Below are 25,568 nucleotides of genomic sequence, written 5' to 3'. Positions count from 1 at the left end.
AATCAGATCGTTCCACGTCTCAGTTTTCCACCTTACACATCCCCTCTCATCGTACTATCATCTATAGAAACTCTTTTTGCCTTTCCGCCATTTATTTTTGGCACTCACTCCCAGACCACATTGTCTCCGCGTCCTCTCTGGATTTCTTTAAGGTTCTCCTTCGCACGTTCTTGAGTGAGTCTGAGCCTGTGATTACCGTCTGATCGTCGTACTATATCGCTTTTTAAGCGAATTCTTGGTATTAGTATTTTAGAATAGGTGCATGCATACAACGTAAAATTATGATTTAGTCTTATATTATCTCTCAGCTATTTCTGTTTGGCTTCAAAGTTTTTCAAAGTTTTTCATCCTATATGTTTTTCACTTCATCAGTCTTTCATCTTCCATGTTTTCATCTCATCATCACCTGTCCTTTTACTTTACATTTCTACTTTGCCTCTACTTCAAATTTTACACTCAGCGCATTTAGTTCTTCTGTTGACTCTGAGCTGATTTTTCATGTCTCTCGCTCTCCATGATGTCATTGTCCCCCTATTCTCACCTCACCTATCTCATTATTTTCCATTTAGGCTTAGGTTCATGTATACCTTAGTGTTTAACTTTTTGCGAATCTTGTATGTAAATCTAGCAACTTAAGCTTCCTTCTACATATGCTCTACTTTTACTTCAATACGGTTACTATTCTTAATAGTTCTGCTTCCCTAGCTTATACTATGCTTGTGCTGATTTACGCTTTAGTTCATTTTCTTGTATTTTTAGCATCCTTATACCTTTGCTGTTCTCAATTATTATAACTCACATCTGTACTTATTATATCTTTTGCCCTTCAGCTTATGCTTGGGCATAATAAAGTGTATCATCGTCGTCATCATCATCTCTCTCTCTCTCTCTCTCTCTCTCTCTCTCAATCTCGTCCTCTCTCTCTCTCTCCTCTCTCTCTCCTCTCTCTCTCGCCTCGCTCTCCTCTCTCTCTCTCTCTCATCTCTCTCTCTCTCTCTCTCTCTCTCCTCTCTCCCAGCCCTTCCCTCCCCCTCCTCCTCTCTCCCTTACCTCCCATCCCCCCCCCCCTTCCTCCCCCCTCCCTTTCTCCTCCCCACCTTCTCCTCCCTCCTCCTCTCCCTCCCTCCCTCCCTCCCTCTCTCCTCTCTCCGCTCTCTCCGTCTCGCATAGACTCACGCTTACACACCCTCGCACACACACACACACACACACACACACACACAAGGAAGGTTTGGAGTCGCAAAATATCGTGGAACTGACGAGCCACGGGGTCCTCATCCTTGAGGTAAACACCCCCCCCCCTACACACACACACAAAACGGCACTTTCAGAGGTCCATGATGTGCAAATTCCGATCGCGCAATCTCCCCATGATGCACATTGGGTAACGCTAATGCCGACGGTAAAACCTGTTAATAAGAAATAGTCAGATGAAAGTCGTCTATTTTTATTAGATATCGCAATTCCTGGAACTAATAGAGCCCAATGAACTTTTTCTACGTGGTAAAATTGAATATCATAATTCCCTAATAAGGAAGCTTCGTTCGCGTAACTACTCAAATTTGCTTGTGTTAATGTGAGTCTAGAGTAATAAAATTCCGTGGGAAGTCAGCTACGCAACACACATGCACATGTACGTCGAACGCTCACAATCCGAGGACGGTTTCGAGCTTTAAAATTATGACTAACCATAATTGTTAGCGAAATCCGAAATTTTTATTCTTGCAATAGTTAAAATTGGGCATTGTTAAAAATTCAAAATTGAATATCTCAGCACCTAATACAGCTAGCAAAGTTTTCCAAGAAGCATTTTCAAGATTGCCACTTAAAAAAATTTTATATCACAATTATGTGTGATACGTTTTTTCAAAATGGCGTATGACAAAGCGAAAACACGCGAAATTGAAAAATATTGGTCCGAGTTTGCGACGATCCATGGCAAGAGGCAAGTGTCGCAACTTAATGGGATAAAGAGCATGCGATAGTATAAAGTCTTCCCTTCAAAATGCTTTTTTACTCGTCTCGATACGATTTTTCGCTGAAATATGCGCATTTGAATAAAAAGGCAGTTTTTTGTTTTAAATGCGCATATCTCAGTGAAAAATCATCGTATCGAGACGAGTAAAAAAGCATTTTGAAGGGAAAACTCTGTACTATCGCATGCTTTTTATCCCATTAAGTTGCGATACTTGCCTCACGCCATGGATCGTCGCAAACTCGGACGAATATTTTTCAATTTCACATGCTCTCGCTTTGTCATACGCCATTTTGAAAAAAATTATTACGCAAAATTTTACTAAATCAATTCTTAAAGTAGACATTTGAAGCTTTAATTTTTCTTTTTTTAGAAACCTTTCTATCTTTATTACTCGCGTAGTTATCGTCATTGAAAGTTTAGTGATTTTTTGACAAATTTTAGATGTACCGTTTTTTTTTGACTGAGTGTATATACATTTCAATTATTATAAAATTAAATAGATATTATTATCTTATTTTGATTGCATAGAGATGAATTAATTGATTTATTTATAGACGGTAAGGCTATTGATAGATGTTTTGATAAAATATGTTTTTTTAAATTGTTTGTCGTACTTTTATACGATAATTTATGTTTGCACATATTGCAAGATGCAATCTCAGTGTCAATAACAGTAAAAAAGGTCTATATTCTACTGGTTTTTCTTTTTATTTTTTTTTTAGGCATCTTGTTGAAAACATAACAAACAGAATAGGTAATATAGTAAAGTATTAAATGTCACATATGTATAAGAAATATAATAAGAAATACATTAACTAAAAAATCCAGAAATGGTCTAATTTTTATTTACATATTACAATTTTGTAAGATGACTTTGAAGTTGATTCGTTTGCACTTGAAATAGTTGAGATACTTGTTCGTAATTGAAACATAGACTTATACTCAGTATTATGAGTGACGACGCTTTCGTTACCCCCCAAAAATGGAAGTGAGAGTGTCTAAACAGCTTCTCGTGACCTTGATGCGGATGTGGCATGTAACGCAACCTCAGTCTCTCGAACATTCGTGGATTACGTCACCAGGACCGTTCGGCCGGGATGAAATCGCGATTGTGATATCGCGTGGTAGATTCCGCGCAAGTCTCCGTTAGTCACATCAAATCTCCAATATCATGATCCCGGCGTTGCCAAGGATTCTACGCGCGGTTTCCTCGCGACGAACACGACGTACACTTTCGGCGAAAGAGGGGCGTCACGACGTCGAGGATCGCGACCGATAGTAGTGGTATTGCATAAAGCACTGGTTCGTGCCTGTGTATACGTAATACGTGCAAACTCGGAAAAATAACACACCGAGGAAAAATGTTTTTCTCTTTCCGTTCACTCCCGTCTCAGTATAAGGGCCTCCCGCCTCTCACACCTTCATTTCTGTACTATCAACAACTATCGGTGTCTTGCGCAGATATTTTATGTTACAAAAAAACCTACGCAACGACACTGACAATCTTCGATAGCCGGTACAGAATAGATTAATAGAGCGCCTGATCCCAAACCAATGAAACCATGGACTTGAAATTACTTGTAGATTTTTGAGCCACACGGATTAACACGATTGAGTTATAATCGACTCGATTATAGCCAATCATAGTCATTCCATCCTTCTGAGAAATAGCTGTGATTGGCTATGGTCTAGTGGTATGATAAATGACGAAATAAATGGGTTGCGGTCGAGATGTCGCTCTGATTCCGACCGTAGCCATAAACAGATAACTTATACAGGAGAAATTGATAACTACGTTACAACAGTTTTCCTTCAATAACAGTTACAAAATACTAACAAGGGAACCCCGCGAACTCGAAAATTCTGATTTTAATGAAACTTGGCATAAATATAAAGGGGGTAAATACATGAATTTAGAAATTTATCGTAGCTGCCCATAAACGGTTTAAAGGGGTGAAACCACCCTTCAAAGAGTGAGACATTTTTTGTTTTCTCTATATATCTCGTAAACTAAACAAAATATTAAAAAATGTTTTATACGAAAGTTTTACAATAAAAGTACTTCTATCTAACTACAGTAATTAAATTTAAAAAATTTTTTTTTTTCAAAAATTAAAAAAATGTTTAAAAAAATTTTTTTTTAAATTTAATTACTGTAGTTAGATAGAAGTACTTTTATTGTAAAACTTTTGTATAAAATATTTTTTAATATTTTGTCTAGTTTACGAGATATATCGAGAAAACGAAAAATGTCTCAATCTTTAAAGGGTGATTTCACCCCTTTAAACCGTTTATGAGCAGCTACGATAAATTTCTAAATTCATGTATTTACCCCCTCTACATTTATGCCAAGTTTCATTAAAATCAGAATTTTCGAGTTTGCGAGGTTTCCTTGTAAGTACGAAAATATCTCCTATCACTACTTATATGACAGTTCGAGGTTAGTGACGTGTGACTTTTGTGAGATTAGCGTCGAGTTAGTTTTCACTTTATGTATAATGTGCATATTATATCGTGAAGGGAAATACTTTGCATATTACATCGTGCAGGAAATTACGGCTGTCTAATTTGAATCATATAAGTTACATAAAATTCTCATTTTGGAATAAGTATTCTGACATAAGAGTGATACTTTGTGTTGTTTTATTTTTTATTAAAGGAAAGAGAGGAAGAAACACTTTATTTAAACCGGAACTAAAATAGGAGAAGAAAAGAGTGGACGAGTAAGGAAAGGAAGATTATAATTATCAAAGCTTGGAATTTACAGTGTGTCAGTGTGCTGCTGTTGATAAGAAGTTCACCGAGGTTCATCCCTCCCCTTTTAAATTGAGTGAACTATAGAGAATTGGCAGGGCAGTTCATAAAATCAAAAGGATATCAAAATAATACCAAAAAGATTATTTGAAAGTGCACTTTCTAGTTTTTCAAGTATGTCGTTATCTTATGGCAAGCCAGATAAGAGAATAGTTACAGGTGTTATATTTTTATTTAAAAAAATATCGTACTGCAACTATGTGGCTTTTAAAGATATCGTACAACCATCTTTTTTAGATTTTGAAATAGGTGAAATATGTGAAATCTTGTCTTAAATTATTACAACAAATTATATAGGATAGTGTCACCCAGCTGGCTTGTCGATGATGTGGCCACAAGCTATAATATTGGAGATGGATGCCAAAGATTATTTCTACGTCTGTCTATTTAGTAATTGTCATGCACTCTATGCGAGCTGGATATACGGATAAGACACAAAAATATACAGATAAGGTTTTTAGTCAAATCGAAAACTAAAAAGTAAGTACTTAAATACTTTGTTCCCGAAACAATTTATTCTAATTAATACAATTCTTTTCATACATTTACAAAGATCACATTACAAATTTTTATTTATATTTTTGATTCTCTAACTTATTTTTTTGTAAATCAAAGTATACATGAGATAAAAGATTTCAAAATAATTGTAAGTTGACTTTTCAAATATGGAGCGACACGTCATCTTCCTATATTTTACTTTTCATTCTCTTTGCATCAATTTAATATAGCATTATATTTATTGCTATTTTACAGTTAAGATTGTAGTTAAATGATAATGCTATATTTATAATTATATTGATTGTTCTTTTAAAGTTATTGATAATAAACCTATTTTGTCCATGTTTTAATTAATGTTCTTGGAACATATAATCATGTGCCGGCTTGTAATAAGAAATAAACGTGTGGCTTTTCCGGGAATTTCTCAAGTTTGTTAACTTTGCATGTGACAGCCTATGTTAGTTAAAGGCCATAGACGACATTCACAATAAGAGCCACGCTTTTGTTTCCCATTACAAGCTGACACATGAATGTATGTTCCAAGAGCTTTAACTCTTGAGGATGCTGGACTGCCTCTCAAACTTGATCGAGGTCGATAATGTAGTCATTCGTGCACATCATAAATGAGATTTCGTATATATATATTTTTATAGATTTAGAAATTCTTTTCCAGAATTAAAATACATATATTAATATTAAGGGGATGCTGGACTGCCTCTCAAACTTGATCAAGGTCGATAATGTAGAGTCATTCGTGCACATTATTAATGAGATTTCGTATATATTTCTTTTATAGATTTAAAAATTCTTTTCCAGAATTAAAATACACGTATTAATATTAATCTGTGAATTAAACTAGTGCTCTGTTTCTATCCTCGGACCGCCTCGTATCGATTCCTTACTCACACATATATACGAAATTTTCTCTGAGGCTTCTAACTCATTTCTGCAAGCATTTTATTAATCTTTGATATAATAAGATTAGTGCGTACTAGTTATTTGTACTTACAAAGTTTTTAAAACTTATGTGTTGCAAATAAAAGATACGAGACGACTGCACAAAAGTATAATTTACTAACTTTTTTTGTTTTTTACATGAAATTATAGGGAGGCACTATTTGTTATTGTCTATACTTTAATTCTAGAGAAGAATTTTTAATTCTATAAAATCAGTAAAAAAATAGGCCTAATTAAAAATAATAACGTTCAATCGGTAAAACAGACGACTCCAGCATCCCCTTAATCTGTGAATTAAACTAGTGCTCTGTTCTATCCTCGGACCACCTCGGACCGATTCCTCACTCACACATATATATGAAATTTTCTTTGAGGCTTTTTTCTTATACCAAAGCTTCTAGCTCATTTCTGCAAGCATTTTATTATTCTTTCATATAATAAGATTAGTGCGTACATAGTTATTCGTACGTACAGAGTCTTTAAAACTTATGTATTACAGATGAAAGACACGAGACGACTGCACAAAAGTATAATATTTTAACTTTTTTTATTTTTTACATGAAATTGTAGCCAGGCACTATTTGTTATTGTCTATACTTTAATTCTAGAGAAGGATTTTTAACTCTACAAAATCAGTAAAAAAAATAGGCCTAATTAAAAATAATAACGTTCAATCGGTAAAACAGACGACTCCAGCATCCCCTTAAGTGAAACACGGACAAAATAGATTTACTATCAATAACTGTAAAAGAACAATAAACATAATTATAAACGTACAATTATAATTTAGCTACAAATAACAAATTTATAAAATGTCATCTTTATGAATGTATGGAGAGAATTGTATTAATTATAATAAATTGTTTCGAAAACAACAAAGTATTTAAATACTTACTTTTTAGTTTTTTAATTTGACTAAAAGCCTTATCAGTATATTCCTATGCCTTATCCATATATCCGGCTTGCATAGAATGCATGAGTTACTAAATAGACTAACAACGTTGTTGTATGACGTACAGATGATCTTTCGGCATCCATATAAACATATTACCGACATTGCAGGCTGTGACCATGTCATTGGCAGGCCAGCTGGGTGGTATAGTCTATATTGTTTCATACAATAAGTTTTCATGCTTTTTACCTATTTCAATACATTGCAAAAGAATACACCATTCACTTTATTCTATCTCTTTTTTTAACTACGTAATATTTGGTACCTTCAAGTAAACATATTCTATTGGCCACACTGTTAATTCCGAGTTTTAATTTTAATTATATTATATAATATTTAGAGAAAGAATTACTTATACAAAGAAAGAGAGAGAGATAAAATACACATGCATATATATGTACATACATGCACATATATATGTATATATGTACATATGTATATGTATAGACATTATTACACAATGTTATTTCTCCCCCCCTCTCTCTCAATTAAACAATAATACTTTTTTTAACAGAATAATTATAATTTATTTACATGTTAAATAACTTACTTTATATTACTTTTCTTACTTTTTCTTATTATTTCTTAACTACTAATTCTCTCTCTCTCTCTTTCTCTCTCTCTCTCTCTCTCTCTTTTTCTCCCTCCTCCCTCTCTCTTTCTCTTTCCTTACTCGTTCACTCATTTTTCTTTTTCTATTCTTCTAATTTAAGTTTAAATAAAGTATTTTTCTTCTCTTTCTTTTAATATAATAACTAAAAATAAACCATAACACAAAGTATTAATTTATCTCTGAATACTTATTTCTTATAAAAAATGAAAATTTTGTGTAACATACTTATCTGATTGTACTACACATAGTGTTATACTAATCGTCAAATTGGACACAGCCGTATTTTTATCTATAATGTAATAGGCATATTATAAAAATGATTTAAAATGTAATCAGAAAAAAAATAAAACCAATATAACATCCCTAAGAGCACAGTTGACAGGAAGTCGACTAAATGTTGACTTCTAAATAGTCGACTTCTAGAAGTTGACAGAAAGTAAACTAAATGTCGACTTCTAGAAGTTGAGGAAAAGTCATGACTAGGACTGCGTTCGGGAAGCGCATATATCCTGTGTGTTATCAGTGCTATTGCTCAATCTGCGTCATTCATTAAACGTAAAAGATTTCGTGCTTGGGCCGACAAAAAAAAGAGGATCGGCGTAGTTACTAATGCATCGGAAAACGAAACGTCTGCCAAATTATTTATTGAGTTATCATAAATCGCAGATGACTTAGGAATAAGAATATCACCACCATAATGATTTGTTTGAAACAGAAGGTTCAGAATCACAATAATAAAGCAGCCCATACAGCACAAAAGCTTGCAGCAACATTGCTGCAACGTTGCAACATTGCATATTGCGATGTAATGTTTCAAAGATATTGCAAAGACATTATTTTACAATATTACTTCAGCAATGATGCAGCAACATTTTAAAATATTATTAAAATAGTGAAAATAGATAAAATTAATATTCAATACAGTTTGAATAAATTAATATATTACAGTAACTTTTCAAAAATAATGTAAAAGCGATCGTTCTATATTATTTAAAATTTTTCATCTATAGAGATACATGCATTCTGGAGTAGTTTTAATTTGTGTGTAAAACTATTATTATGTAGATTTGTGTATAACAGAGTACAAGGTTATTCAAAATTATTTTAAATAACTGTATTTTTTAATTTAACAAATACAGAGTGATTAATCGTTTAGTGACATTAACTAAACGATCATCCAATTAATTCATTCGGTTTTAAATAACTATATTTTGAATTTAACAACAGAGTGATTACGTCAACTAAAAGATAAATTTTGTAAGTTTTGTCTCACATCTTATAATGTACTTATATAAGATAAAAGACAAAACTTGCAAAGTTTATCTTTTGGTTGAAGTTTCACTAATCACTCTGTATTTGTTAAATTCAAAATAGTTATTTAAAATCAGATAAATTATTTTGAATAATCTTTTTCTGAATAATATTGCATACATATTTTACTGCAATATTGCTACAATATTACGTAACAATATTTCTAAAAGCGGACATTTTACCATTGCTGCAATCTTGCAGCAACCTTGCAGCAACATTTCACAACGTTTATGCAATATTTCAATCTTGCGTTGAAATGTTGCCACAATGTTGCTGCAATCTTTCTGTGCTGTATGGGAGCAAATTACGTCTATTTTTTTGATGTTTTGGGAATTATCCTGAAAACTTTTCCTTATATTTGACAGAACGTGTTAAACATCTACTCATAACCTTAAAAATATACTTCCGTCCATAATTTCCGCGTTTTCGATCTGGGGCCCTATCCTGTACCGGCTACTGACAACTATCGGCGTCGTTGTGCAAGCTTTTTGCCATATAAAATATCTGTGCAACGACACCGATAGTTGTCGGTAGGCAGTACAGATCCCCTGCATAGAAAGTGACTGAAATCTGACGTTTAAAGTTGACGGAAAGTCAACTTTTCGTTATGACGGGAAGTCGACTTTTAGTCGACGTTTTTTGGGTCATGCGCCGACTATAAGCCGACTTAAAGTCGACTTTCGTCTTTAAAAAAGTCGACTTCAGGCCAAGTCAAATTTCGATGAAGTCGACTTTAAGTCGACTTAAAGTCGACTTTTTGCTCTTAGGGTTTGTTTTGTTATTTTAATTTAATCTAAACCTTGATCTTTAATTAGACACTCAGTAAACACTAGATATTCCTGAAATATTTCCTTTGTATTCTAAAAATTCCGTATATCTCGGAATAATAAAAGAATCCCAGCAAACACCAATATATAACCATTACATTGCTGCAATAAAACAGAATGTAAGAGGTAATATTACATGAACGTTACATGTAACATTCCTGTTAGTTATAATTTCCCACTTATGTGATGTTGTAGTTATATAACACAAATGTAACATAGAACTAAACTGTTAGATAACCATAACCGAGATGTTTTGTAATGGCAATATAAACTATTATATTGCTGTTATAAAAAATAATTACAGTGTTGTTATATATGTACATGTATATATTTTAGCACATAATTCCCAGGAGTTCAAGTACTTAAATTAATTTCACATAAAACAAAAAATACTCTTTGAATGCAATTTCGTTGTTTTATGTAAAATTAATTTAAGAATTTGAATTTCTGGAAATTATAAGTGCTAAAATTATAAAGAATAAATATAATTATGAAGGAAAAAGATAACATTAAAAATAGTCTTTTTAATAAACTTTTTAATATATTTAACACATATTTATCAACAAAATAAGCTTATATCTAAATAAATATATACATATTATACTTTATGATTATTAGTAAAATATTTAAAAATAATTTTTAAAAACAAAAAACGAGGGAAAATAAGAGAAAAAACATTAAATAAACTTCACGTAATGTTGAACTAAATTATAGCTCTGCTCCACATGTCAATCACAATCTCAACGTCAATCACAACATCTCCTATAGTTTTATAAAATCCGAAATTGTCAGGACATGATAGTGACATGAGTGCAAGCGCTTCCATTTGAGTTCAGTTTTCTGTAAAAAGAAAGTAATAAATAATATTATATAATGCTCACCAATACACTAATACATATATAGAATATTAAATACGTATTTAGAATATTCGAGGATTGGTACGAATGAACTCATGCGCATGTACGCATCTCGCTATTTTGCACGCCAGTGCACGCGTCTGCACGCGCAACGCCGCAACATGATGACGTGCGCGAGGTTAGTAGCGAGTCAGTTTTTAGTTTTATGCATAATTTGCATATTTTATATCGTGAAGGGAAATACGGCTGTGCTTAATTTGAAGTTTAGTCTAACACCATGGGTTGTATAATCAGATAAGTCTCACAAAATTTTTATTTTTTTGTTTGGAGTAAGTATTCTGAGATAAGATGAATACTTTGTGTTATGTTTTATTTTTAGTTATATTAAAAGCAAAAGAGGAAGAAACACTTTATTTGAGCGTAAAGTAGAAGAAAGAATAGACGAGTAAGGAAAGAAAGATATAAAAGAGAGATCAATCTCACAGCTTGAAATTTACAGTGTGCCGAACAGAATATATGGACCTTGAAGGTATCAAATAACATAATTTTACTAAAAAAGTTATAGGATGAAGTGAACAATTTATTTTTTGTGTGAGAAAGTATCTATTACAATCTAACTTGTTCCGATTGCAAATCCTTTGCAAAAGATTTAATAATAAAGAACAAGCAATTTGATGAGATTATCATATCATTATTATCATATTGATTATTCAAATTTTAAAGAGAAACAGTAAGAAATTTTATTAATACATTATTAAAAAATTGTTGGCTGTTACACCAAAATTCTCTTTCTTGTAAGCTGGTGTATGCTATTGATAAAAAATTCACCGAAATTCATCCCTGTTTTAGCTCAACAAACTATTATATGTATAGAGAATTGGCAGAGCAATTCATATCAAAAGGATTATCCAAAGATGTACTTCCTAGTTCTTCAAGTATGTCATTATCTTATGGCAGGCTAGGTAAGAGAATAATGACAAATGTTATAATTTTATTTTAATATTGTATTGCAACTGTGTGGCTCTTAAAGGTATCGTACAACTATCTTTTTTAGATTACTGAAATAAATAAAAAGCGTGAAATCTGATCTGAAACAATTACAACAAAGTATGCAGACTAATGTCACTCAACTAACCTGCCGATGATGTGGTCGCAGGCTGTAATATAGGAAATATGTTTATGAATGTCAAGGATCATCTGTATGTCTTAGTCATTTAATAACTGTCATGTTTTGTGCCAGCCAGATATACGCCTCAGAAATATACTGATAAAGCTCTTGGTTCCGTCAAAAACTAAAAAGTATTTAAATACTCTGTTGTTCCCGAAATAATTTATTCTAATTAATACAATTCTCTTCATACATTCACAATAATCACATTCAGAATTTTTATTTATATTTTTGATTCTCTAACTTAATTGTTTGTAAATTGAGACATATATGAGACGAAAGATTACAAAATAGGCATATATGAAACGAAAGACAAAATAAGATATTTTTATTTATAGAATAATTTAAGAATGACCAGTAAATGTGCGTATGATTATTCTGGAAATGTGCACAAAAGTGGAATTTGAAAGGGAACATTTGATTATTCCTATCTCTAATTTGCTGGGTTTTATTTTAAAAACATATAATGGCTATAATTTATTCTTACCTGTTCTAATCCTTGTGAAAATTTCTTCAGCTTTTATAAACTTATATTATCCTTCAGTTATTCTTTACGTTTTTTTAAATTTTAAGAAGAACAGTTGTCCGAATGATGTAAAAATAATTGGCAGAATCCTGTAATATAAAATTAGTTTTAATATGATACGTCTTTATAAATTATATTTATAAGTTTATAACTGCCTTTATATATTGCGTGATTTACACATATGCTATGTGACTTTTGCAACTAAGAAATGTATGTAGAACTAGCAGCCCAAATAATAAATTATCTTTAAATTTACTTAAGAAATACATTATTTAAGTTATATAATAGATATAAAAATATGCAGTTGTGCGGACCAAAACAGGGAACATATGGCTATGCATTTTGTCAATAATAGGTTTGATAATATATCTGTTAGTTTTAACTTTAACGATAAATTTATTGCTTCGCAAGATAGAGTGGCACTTTTATCTGCTATACTTTTTTGTTCATTTTGTGAAAAAATGCATCGAATAAGCAGCGTATACAATTTTGTCGAAGATGTATGATGGATCTAAATTGTATAATTATCAATGTACCGTCAATTCCACAATACATATATTGTATCAAATTAACATGTAATATCAAAAATAAAAAATATATAAAGGCGGTTATAACTTGTGAATTTATATTGTTGTCGCTGACTAAACATAACCTACAAAACATGTAGGAAATAAGATTATAATACGTTACCTACGATGTATATTATACATAAGAGAAATAATATATGCTAATTAAATGCAGCAATATTTTCTACACCTTTTTTTATATAATGTTTAATAAATGTTAACTTAAAAAACATAAAGGATTACCTGATTAAAGTCAAGTTGCAAGAAAAAACCGTCTCTTTTACGTCATTATAGCATCCACTAGCGAAAAGCGCGCCTAATAGCACGAGATGTACGTTGTGCGATTGAGGTTAGAGTCTTACAAAATTCAAATTTTATAATATCCATATAACATAAATAAAACAATTATTGTGTAACCACGCAACATTGTGGTTACATCACTGTTCGGTTATTGTAACATACAAATAACGGAGTAATATCAATAATAGCTTCATAACTTTGTTACCTTACATATATGAAGTAAAGTTTTGTAACTATAATATAAATAGAGTGTAACATCTGTTATATTACATGTTACTCCCACGTTCTTATATTGCATTTATATTTAGTGTTTGCTGGGATGTTTATAGAATCTTTAAATAATCGTGAAATATTCAGAATATTCTATAAACACTACTTGTATGTGCAATAAGAAATATTCTATGTACATTTTGGTATATGTATAGAATATTCATAAAATATTCCATAAAATATTAATGGAACATTTTTAAATCAATCTGAAGTCAGTTCTACAATGAGCCGTTAGTTGTTATACAGTCGACTGCTAGTCATATCGAAAAACTACAAGTGAATTGGCTACCTATTTCTTTACATATGTTACGTCCAACCTTATGGGATTTAACTCTTTATTCGGTAGGAAGGATATCTCAGGGAGAACAGGTAAGGCAGGGAAGAACGTAACAAAACGTGTAAAATTCCCGTAGGCACACAGTTTAAGAGAGGGTATGTGCCTCGGGTCGAACGCACTTTTTATGACTCAAAAATATAGGTCAACGTGCCGATAGGCCCGCTATAACCCGTTTCGAGTCGTACGTCCGTCGGTCCAAGTTTCGAGTCAACGAATTGAATCGCTTTAACTCGGGATCGGACCAGATGCAGTCTTTGTTCGGGGTAGGCGAGGTCGTTATTAATTAAAATAAAGTGATAAAGTTTCACATAAAATTAACAAAAGTATTTATTCTAATAACAAATAAAAATAAAAATAAAAGAAAATACAAATAAACGCTGAAGTCGTGGTTTGACAATTTTGGAATAACGGTATAATTAAATTTAAGACGCATAGTGAATATGAATATAGTTGTACAAATATTAAATAAGTATATAGTGGGCGGAGAAAGGGAAACAAAGAGATTTTTTGTTTTTTAATTCTACAGTATTAACGGTAAACGCGGAGTAAAGAAATAGACGAAAGGTTTATTAAATGATTGCATGGAGAAAACAGAGATGCTTGAAATTGTAAGAGGATAAAGAATAACGTAGGAGAGAGTGGGGGTGGAACATCTTCGGGTTTTAGAGAACTGATCTAGAAATAAGTAAGAGAAACAGGAGGAGCGGGGATGTTTCGAGGATCACACGGGGGTTCCTCGAGATTGAGGCATGGTGTCGGGATATCTGAGGATCACACAAAGGTTCCTCAGGGTCGTAGTATGGTGACGGGATATCCTGAGATTCGCACACGGGAGCCTCGGGGTTGTGGTATGGTGACGGGATATCTGAGATTCGCACACGGGAGCCTCAGGTTCGTGTGAGTGTGAGGGAATTATTTATAAATAATAGGAGGGTGTCTTAAAGAATTAAAATAGAAGGGAGCTGTTACCATGAGTAACGTAAAAACCAAAGAAATTATGATTGTGGGACTTACTCATTGTTGGTTCTCGAGCAAATTTGTCGGAATCGAATAGATTTCTTGACCGGATGGAACGGCACTAAAGTTTACTTGCGCACTGATTCTACATGATTACTAACTAACTAACTAACTCTAAAACTTTAAACTGAACTCACAACTAACTACTCTCAACTGACTATTACTGACCATTACTACTGACTATTACTGACTACTGCTAAACTCTTATTACTGCTACTCTCATTACTATCTGCTGCTCTTACTACATGACTACTACTGCCTACTATTACTAACTATCTCTTCAAGATTTGATATTATATATACAGAGTCTTACAAGGGGAGGATCCAGATGTAAGTGGTTTAAATATTCTAATTGGTAGGATTCTTTTTCAGGATTGTGTGGTGGGTGAATTCTACGTTTTCTTATTGGAAAAATAGTTTTTTCTTTTTGACCAATCATACGTTGAGTACTCTGTCGAAAGTTTCTCTGTTTCCTCCCACATTCTTTCAATTTTATCAAAGGGATCCAACCTATCGCGTAGGTTATCTTCCCTTTGGGTTTAAGAGATAAATAATTTTTTCTATCGTGCTAGACGTGCTACGGTATGGGTTGCAGATGGAGGAAACGGTTATTTATTTTTTGCTTATGTTTAGATACTTTATTGCTCATTTTTTGTGAGGAAACGTGAAACTTTGCTTAGATCCCATGTTTGTTTTTGAATTTCTATCTTCAGAATTTATTATTTGTTGACTCAATATTCAAAAGGAGTCGGAATTATCTACTTGGTCGTTTCGTCCATCTATGTTTGTCATTACGTTTCTAACAGATTAATTCTAGATGCATAAAAAATTATCGGAGACCGTTGAAACGGAATTTCTTTTGTAAATTATTAGTTTTTCTGACAAAGGGAAATCGTGGAGTCTGCCGGACGTAACACATAGGTTTGTTTAAAAAATATTATCTCAAATTATTATGAAGGTAATATAATTAAATTTGCTTTTATCTTAAGTAATAATGTTTTCCTTTCATATTTTACGCGTTTCTTATTTAATAGCCTTATTGTATAATATATCTGTAAAGAAATAAATATTTATAAATAAATATTTAAGTAATTTCTAAAATTATTTTTAAAACCCAACATTTTTTAGAAATAATTTTACTGTAAAAATCTGAGTGTATATAATTTGCCCACGTTCAAAATGGCCACGCGTAAATTTGACCATGTTCGAAATGGCCACGTTCGAAATGGTCACGTTTGGAATGGCCACGTTCGGAACGGCCACGTTCGAAATGGCCACGTTCAGAATGGCCACAAGAAATATTGCACAGAGTTCAATTTGCCCACGTTTGAAACAACCATGTCCAAAACGGTTACGTCCGAAATAGCCACGTTCGGAATGGCCACGTTAAAGATTACCACGTTCGTAATGGCCACGTTCGAAATGGCCACGCGTAAATTTGACCACGTTCGAAATGGCCACGTTCGGAACGGCCATATTTTTGGAATGATTTTTTCTTGTTTGCGTGGAAAATTGCAAACCGATGTGATGCAGAGAATGCTTCGCGCGCGCGCGCGCGCGCGCACACACACACACACACACGCACGCACACACACACACACACACACACACACACACACACACACACACACACACACACACACACACACACACACGGGGGGGGGATGCAAGGGAAGTCCCCCTCTCGCACTCCCTCCGTCTAATTCGCTAACCCATGTGCATTGTATTAGAAATTATGTAAAACATACGTGGCCGTTCCGAACGTGGCCGTTTCGAACGTGGGCAAATTGAACTCCGTGCAATATTTCACGTGGCCATTCCGAACGTGGCCATTTCGAACGTGGGCAAATTATATCCACTCACCTTGAATATATCCGTTATTTTATCCATATGGAACTAGAGAGTGGCATCGTAATTTAATGAAATTAAATAGCAATGAAACAATAACTAGAGGGCAATATATTAAATATCGTATGGCTGTTCGTAATGATTTTAATATTTTCTTAATGGGATGTCGTTTATTTCAACAATGGCTTGTAGATAATTACGTAAAAATTGAAAAAGATAGAATAGAGTATTGTAAAGCTCATCAGAAAGAATTACGTATTGAAACATATCAGGGTTTAATGGATTATATACAAAATATGGCAAATAATGTAAATGGCCGTGTAGGAAAAATGGTTATACTTCCTTTTACGTTTATTGGATCACCACGTAATATATTAAAAATTATCAAGATGTAATGGCAATTGCTAGTGAATTTGGTAAACCTGATTTTTTTATCACAATGACATGTAATCCAAAATGGCGTGAGATTGAAGGAAATCTTTTTCATGGTCAACAAGCTTCTGATAGACCTAATATTTGTGCTCGAGTTTTTAATATTAAAAAAAAATTACTTAATTGATGTAATTGTTAAACAACAATTTTTTGGTGAGGTAGCAGTATTTGTGTACGTTATTGAATTTCAAAAAGGTGGTTTGCCTCATGTTTACATGTTGATTACTCTAAAGCAAAATTTTAAAATAACAACTCTACAAATTATAGATAAATATATTTCTGCTGAAATTCCTGATCCAAATGAGAATCGCGTATTACATGATATAATTATGAAACATATGATTCATGGACCTTGTGGTAACTGGTAGTTAGGTAATGGTAAATGTTCAAAACATTATCCTAAATTATTTCTTGAAAAAACTAGAATGGATCAGATGCTTATCCTTATCATCGTAGACGAGATGTTGGTAAGACTTTTGAACGTCATCGTGGATATATAGTGGATAATCGTTATGTTGTTCCTATATTATCGATTTTATTTAATTGTCATATAAATGTTGAGATAGTTTCAAGTATCAAATCAGTTAAATATCTTTATAAGTATATTTTTAAAGGTTATGATGCTGCCGCTGTAACAATTGAATCAATGACAGAAAATACAGTTTTGGATCATTATGAGATACCTGATTATATCAAAGCTCGTTATGTAGGATCTGTGGAAGCTAGCTGGCGTATACTTGGTAAGAAATTACAAGATAAAAGTTATTCTGTGATACGATTGCCCGTTCATTTACCTAATGAACAAAACATAACTATTGAAAATGAATTCGATGAAGATGTAATTTCTTCTGTTTTAAATCAAGTTATTATGTTGATAAATTATTTTGCTCTAAATGTGCGTGATGAAGAAGCAAGAAATTACTTATATACAGAAATTCCATATTACTGTAGATTTAAAAAAGAAAAGTTAATGGTTGAAATATTTCACGTTGGGTTAAACGTATTAATTAATCATTATAATTGTATAGGACGGATGTATTCTGTTAGTCCTACTAAAATAGAATTATTTCACTTACGATTATTGTTATTTACTATTAAGGGAGCTACAAATTTTAAACAACTAAGAACTATTAATGGACAATTTTATGAAACATTTACAGCTACATGTTTAGCTTTAGGTTTAATTGAAGATGATGATGAATGGGTACGAGCTATGGACAAAGCTTAAAATGAATGATGCCACATCAACTTCGTAGATTATTTGCACGAATTTTAATACATTGTCAACCATTATATCCAGAAAAACTTTGGGAAAGATTTAAAATAGCGATGTCAAAAGATTACTCACGACATATCAGTATATTACAAAAACAACGAAAAGCATGTATTATAATTAACTCTATGCTTTGCGCTGAAGGTAAAAGTTTTGCTCACTTTCCACAAATGGAACAATTGACAGGCAATGTTGAAGAGGAAGATTATATGTCACTTGATCAAATTACAGAAATTGGTACGAGACAATATAATTAACTAAATGATAAGAAAAAAGAAATAGTTAATATTGTGTTAAAAAGATTAAATAATAATAATGGTAATAATAATTGTTTTTATATCGATGGTCCTGGCGGTACCGGCAAAACATTTATATATACAACTATTTATTATTTAGACAACATTAGAAGTAAACGTGTATGTACTATGGCCTTTACAGGAATTGCAGCAACATTACTCCCTGAAGGAAAAACAGTTCATAAGATATTTGGCTTGCCAGTTCCGTTACTTAATGATTCGTCATTCGGTATTAAAATTCAATCGAAGGAAGCTAAATATTTAAAAGAAATAGATATTTTTATTTGGGATGAAGCACCTATGGCACCTCAATACGCTTTAGAGATAATAGATCGAACATTACGTGATATTACAAATAACGATTTACCTTTTGGTGAAAAATTATCGTATTAAATGATGATTTTAAACAACTTCTCCCGATCAAGATACGAAGTATTCGAAGTGAAATTGTGAATCTTTCTATTAAGTTTAGTTATACTTGGAAACATTTTTCAAATTTTTCTTTAACGCAAAATATGCGAGTTCTTGCAGAAGAAATTAACTTTGCAAAATTTTTATTGAACATGAGTAATGAAGCATTAAATAATTCTGAAGATAATATAAAAGTTCCGGAATGTTGTGTAGCACCAATTGGTTCAGATATTATAACAGATATATATGGCGATGTAATTCGTAAAAAAGAATTTGACAAAGTAGCAAAAAGAGCGATATTTTCTGCAAGAAATGTTGATGTGGACGAAATTAATAAACAAGTCGTTGAATTATTAGATATAAGGCAAACGAATTTATACGAGTGTAGATAGTGCTGTAAATTGTGATGATAATGATGATATTGTTAAGTCTTTATTACCTGAATACTTAAATAGCTCTTTTCCAATGTGTCTTCCTCCCCACGAATTACGTTAAAGGCCAAATTGTATTGTTATGTTGATTAGAAATCTTAGCATTAATGAAGGTTTTTGTAATGGTACTAGATTAATAATTCTTGAACTGGCAAATTGTAATTTAATAAAATGCAAAATTTTGACAGGTGATAAAATAGGAGATATTGTTTTTTTGAATCGTATAACACTATATTGTGAAGACGTATATTCTTTCATAAATATAAAGCCGTTATTAAAATTTACAAAAACTTCGCTTAATGAGACTGATACGGGTTCACTGACATCGATTTTACTTGAGTCGTACTTGCTTAAATTTGTTACTATAATATTATTCATACAAAAATAAAGAGAGTTTTTGACAACAACAAAGATATGAAAAATAAATGTACATGTTTTGAAAAAAAAATTCTTTTAAATTCTTTACACGAGTAGTAAAGACTGTTTATAATTTCTTCCTTTTTTTCTCTCTTTGTATTTTTTTTCTCTCTCTTTCTCTCTCTCTCTCTTTCTCTCTCTCTCTCTCTCTCTCTCTCTCTCTCTCTCTCTCTCTCTCTCTCTCTCTCTCTCTCTTTTTCTCTGCTGCGAGATGGACGGTCAAAGATCGCTCCGCGAATGCAGTGCATTTAAAATGATCTAGAAGTAAAAGAAAATTATAAAAGGGTGTCGTGGCTGTGAGAATACACGTAAGGACCAAATAAGACCAAAGTTCTCTAACGAAAGTGTGTGGATCTATGTGGAAAATCAGTGTATTTCCCATGCGGATCATACATATCGCGACAGGTAGACATTGACAGTGACGTGTATCTTAATTACAGTTACGTGCGTGAGTGGGCGCCCGTATCGATAGGATCGGCGTCAGCCGATCTATACTACTAATATGGACGATGAATATGCAGAATATAAATGTGCCGCATGTAAGAAGGCAATAAAAAGTCAGGTCGTGACATGTAAGTCATGTGTTAAACTTTTTTTTCATCCAGGTTGTGCAAGTAAACATAAGGTGTACGACAGAAATCGAGAATATGTGTCATGTCTGGGCCTATATGAGAAGTTTACAGTTGTCAGTGAAAAAGATACGGATGTAAAAAAAAAACACCAATACAAACGGTAAACGGAAGAGAAGAACTGAGTTTTACAGGATCGACAGGAAGTGGCGGAAGCAGAGCGATAGGTGTCAACGTGCACATGGATACGAAAATTGATTGGCTAGTAAAAACTATGAGAGAGATAAAAGATAAAATGGCATGCAAACGAGAAATAAAAATGCTGATTAAGGAGACAGTGCAAAAGGAAATAAAAGTTATTAAACAAGAAATGGAAGACTTACGAATAGTAATACGAGAAGAAATGCAGGCGTCAGCGGAAAATGCGCGCGGCAGTTACAGTGAGGCTACAAAAAAAAGAAGGAAAACATCATAATCATCAAACCGAAGATTCAGCAAGAAAGTGAGACCACAAAAAAAATAATGGAAGAAAAGGTTGATATTAAGAATATGTCAATGGGGATAACAAAGGTACAAAAAGGAAGAGAAGGAACAGTCATTCTAGGCTGTGAAACCGGAGAAGAAATAGATAAATTAAAAGATGTAGTCTAAGCTAGATGACAATTATAATGTTACAGAATTACTACAAAAGAAGCCGGAAATAAAAATTGTTAATATTAGCGAGAAAGAAATAGAGTTGGATGATGATGAACTGATAGATTCAATCAAGAAACAGAATAGTATTGACGAATCTCGTATGAGCATAGTTAAGAAAATCCTGAAAAGAAAAATATGGATGATAGTCAGCCTAAAAAGAAATAGAAAAAAGGTAGATCTATAATAATCGAAGTAGATGAAGTAACACATGAATTGATGATAAAAAAAGAAAAGTTGAATATATGCTGGAGAAAATGTCCTGTGTTCAATCACTTCAGCATAAAGAGATGTTTCAAGTGCTGGGGATTCTATTACACTGCAAAAAACTGTACGAGAGATGAAACGTGTCATAAATGTGCAGGAAAGCATAAAGCAAGTAAATGTAGAGAGAAGCATAACAAATGAATGAGTCCCAGATGCGCACAGTAATAAACGGACACAGCAAGCTGAGTGAAACGGACACAGACCAAACGGACACAGTAATAAACGGACACAATGCGAAACGGATACAGTAACAAACGGACACAGTGCGAAACGGACACAGACCAAATGCGCACAGAGCGAAACGGACACAGACCAAATGCGCACAGAGCGAAACGGACACAGACCAAATGCGCACAGAGCAAAACGGACACAGACTAAATGCGCACACTGCACATGCGCACGGACCAAATGCATACACGGAAAGTCGCAAACCCATGTGATGCAATGAATGCTTTGCACGCACACACACACACACACACGGGGGGGGGGGTGCAAAAGGGGCCTTCGGCCCCCCTCCCGCACCCACCCCGTCCAAGTCGCTAACCTATGTGGACTTTACTCTGCTTGCAATGTACATGGATTGCATTTGGTCCGTGCGCACGTGTAATGTGCGCATGTGCAGTGTGCGCATTTGGTCCGTGTGCATTTGGTCCGTGCACATTTGGTCTGTGTCCGTTTCGCACTGTGTCCGTTTCGCTCTGTGCGCATTTGGTCTGTGTCCGTTTGTTACTGTGTCCGTTTCGCACTGTGTCCGTTTCGCTCTGTGCGCATTTGGTCTGTGTCCGTTTGTTACTGTGTCCGTTTGGTCTGTGTCCGTTTGTTACTGTGTCCGTTTCACTTAGCCTGCTGTGTCCGTTTATTACTGTGCGCATCTGGGACGCTCTCTAACAAATATGTAAATTGTATGTTTAAAATAAAAACATATAATTTAAAAATGAAAGACGATCATGATGCTCTCTCTGGAATGTCCGACATATAAGAGGGCTATCGAAGAGGAGAAGAGGAGAGGTGGATGGGAAGCCAAAAAATAGTAATTACAGAAAGAAGAGGGACAAATAATATATATAAGTGCGCAAAGTTTAATGGCACACAAGGACGAGATACAGCAACAGATTATGAAGAAATTAAATCCTGCAGTCATAGCATTGCCGGAGTCGAGGCTGATTGCGGAAATCGAAGACATTGAAATAAGTGTACCGGGGTACAGTGTGGTTAGATGCAACGCGGAAAATAGAAATACAGGGAGGGTTACTCTGTATGTAAGAGATGATATCAAGTATAAAATAATAGTATCGAAAAAATTAGAAAGGACTGTTTGATGTGTTGTAATAGAAGTAAAAGAGAAATTGTTTAAAGGAGTGTTAGTGGTAATATATCATTCACCGAGTGCGTCACAGTTTATAGGATTCTTAGAGGGGATAGTAGAAGAATTAACAATAAAAAAAGAGTGTAATATTAGGAGACTTTAATATAGATTGTATGACAGATCTTATTATACAAATAAACTACTAACAACTATGCAAAGTCTAGTTATGAAGCAATATGTTGATAAACCAACGAGAGTTACCGAAAATAGTAAAACAATTATAAACCTAGTTTTTGCAAATAAAGAAATAAATGTAAAAGTCAATTACGAACCTAAGATAATGGATCACGTGTGGATAAAAGTCGATAAATACGAAAATTGTAAATAAATATAAAGAATTCAGTGGCAGGGATTATAGTAGATATAATGCAGATGAGTTTGTTGAGCTAGTGGAGAGTAACCTAGAAAAAGAATATAATTTAGATATTAATGTAAGAGCAAAGAAATTAATTAATAGTATAGTAGATGTGCTAGACATCACGGCATCTAAAAAAATTTTTAAAATACCAAAAATATGGAAAGGGAAAAAATGGTATTCAAAGGAAATAGAAAAGCTAGCGACTAGAAGACATAAGGCATATAGAAAAGCACTGTACAATAGCACGGAACAAAACTGGCAACAATTTAAAATAGAAAGAAATGCAGTAGTTAATTTAATTAGAACAAAGAAAAAAGAATATTATGAAAACATGATTGATCATAATAGTAACAATCCCACAACTATGTTGAAAACATTAAAAGAAATTATCAGAGGAAGACCAATAGGTGCGAAATTTGTAGAAAATATAGATTTTGAGTTATTAGACAATAATATAGAGTGCGGTATAGCTGATAAATTTAACTTATATTATATACAGAGTATTATTAAAGACATAATAAAATCTAGATATGAATTATACAACGAGCACAAATAAGAAAACTATTTATTGTATTGAAAAGAAGGGAGAGTTAGAAAAATTTGAGTCAATTATGACAGAACCGTTAAAAATAATCATTAAGGAATTAACAAAAAAGAAACGTACAGAAGAAGAAATAACTAGCGATATATTAAAAACGGTATTTTGTGTCATAGGAGAAGAATATTGTAATATAATAAATACGTCATTGAGTGAAGGTTGCTTTTTAAAAAAGTGGAAACATCCACGATAATTTCAATAGTAGAGAAACCTAAGAAAAAAGTTTATGGGCCTATTAATATATTCCCAATAAATGAGAAGGTATTAGAGATAATAGTTAAAAAACAAGTTGAAGTTTACCTAGAAAGTAATAAAATCATAACGGAACATCGATCGGGCTTCAGAAAACATTACTCGTGTAAAACAGCAATTTAAACAGTTATAGATGAATGAAAGTTGACTATTAGTAAGAGAGAAATAGTAGGAGTTATCTTTGTAGATCTTAAACGAGCATTCGAGGCAATTGATACGGGAAGATTATTAGAGAAATTATATCAGTACGGTATTACAGGAACAGTTCTAGAATGGTTAGGTCGTACTTAAAAGATAGAATACAACAAGTTCAGTTTAATGATGGATGGTCTAAGATATTGATTACGGAATACGGAGTGTTACAGGGTTCAGTATTGCGCCCATTGTTGTTTATAATACATATGAATGATATTGTTAATGTTTGCTTGGATGTGTGTCATATAAAAATGTTTGCAGACGATACTTTAATATATGTAACAGGTGAGAGTAGTGAGGAGGTAGAAAGAAAATTGAATATTGCATTTAACGTAGTGGAGGAATGGATGAATACTAATAAACTAAAGATGAATGCGGAAAAAACGAAACATATTGTTGCGCGCCGCGCGTCGCCCGTATACTCCGCGTCGCCAGTCAGCTGAGAAATCGATTAAAATTTTCGATCGGCCGGTTGCCGGGGAAATGTTTATAAACATTTACTGATAGTCAGTTTTGTGCCGGACTCCTGCCGAGGAGGACGCCTCGTTGTTTTTCTGTTTTCCTTAGAATTCAATAAAGTTGGTGTTAAGCCCTAAAAGCCCGTCTCGTTTATTTCCCGCGAGTGTGTGTGCGTGTGTTTCGACGCAACATTTTTGGGGGCTCGTCTGGGATCGGACGAGCGAACGAGCCAACGGACATATCTTGTCGACGAGAGGAATTCACATGTCGACGACTCACTCGCCGAGGAAGACTCGCTCCCAGCAGCAGGCGGCGAGCCCAGCAGAGACGAGCGCGATGGAGGCTGTCCTCCTCGAGTTGCAGCAGATGCGCGAGGAGCGGAGACGGGAGCGGCAGGAACAGTAGAATTTTCGCGCTGGAGGCCCGTTTCGTCGAGCGCGAGGCAACTTTCCGTCGGATGGAGGAGCGACTCACCGACACCCAGCTAAGTCGTTTAAATAACGAAGCTTCCGCTGGAAGTTCGGGCGACGTGTCGAGATTCGCGGGCGCAGGGGAGGCCGCGGGCGCGGGGCGGGCGGCTCTTTCGCTTAAATTAAAGCCCGATATGTACAATGGGGAGGCGCCTTTGCGCGAATTTCTGTCCCAATTTTCTTTTATCGCGCGTGCGAATAATTGGGGTGAGACGGAGAGGGCGGTTGTGTTTGCGCGGAAA

At 33.7% G+C, this 25,568-nt stretch overlaps 1 protein-coding gene and 3 long non-coding RNA genes across 13 annotated transcripts in view; 2 read left to right on the top strand and 2 right to left on the bottom strand.

Moving 5' to 3' along the window:
- LOC105831072 (acetylcholinesterase) overlaps positions 1–25,568 on the top strand; it is a 474,599-nt gene that overhangs the window by 361,143 nt on the left and 87,888 nt on the right. The window lies entirely within an intron of this gene.
- LOC118644717 lies at positions 10,601–14,060 on the bottom strand. The gene is made up of 2 exons (XR_004962456.1): positions 12,463–14,060; positions 10,601–10,790 (listed from the first exon to the last, which is right to left on the bottom strand). It is a non-coding gene; the product is annotated as an uncharacterized LOC118644717 (long non-coding RNA).
- LOC118644719 lies at positions 11,131–12,456 on the bottom strand. Its single transcript, XR_004962458.1, has 2 exons — positions 11,943–12,456; positions 11,131–11,765 (listed from the first exon to the last, which is right to left on the bottom strand). It is a non-coding gene; the product is annotated as an uncharacterized LOC118644719 (long non-coding RNA).
- On the top strand, positions 11,655–12,106 carry LOC118644718. Its single transcript, XR_004962457.1, has 2 exons — positions 11,655–11,769; positions 11,862–12,106. It is a non-coding gene; the product is annotated as an uncharacterized LOC118644718 (long non-coding RNA).

This window comes from Monomorium pharaonis, chromosome 3 (genome assembly GCF_013373865.1).
Source record: "Monomorium pharaonis isolate MP-MQ-018 chromosome 3, ASM1337386v2, whole genome shotgun sequence".
Taxonomy (NCBI): domain Eukaryota; kingdom Metazoa; phylum Arthropoda; class Insecta; order Hymenoptera; family Formicidae; genus Monomorium; species Monomorium pharaonis.
Note: the sequence above shows the minus strand (reverse complement) of the source record. Positions and strands in the feature narration are given on the sequence as shown.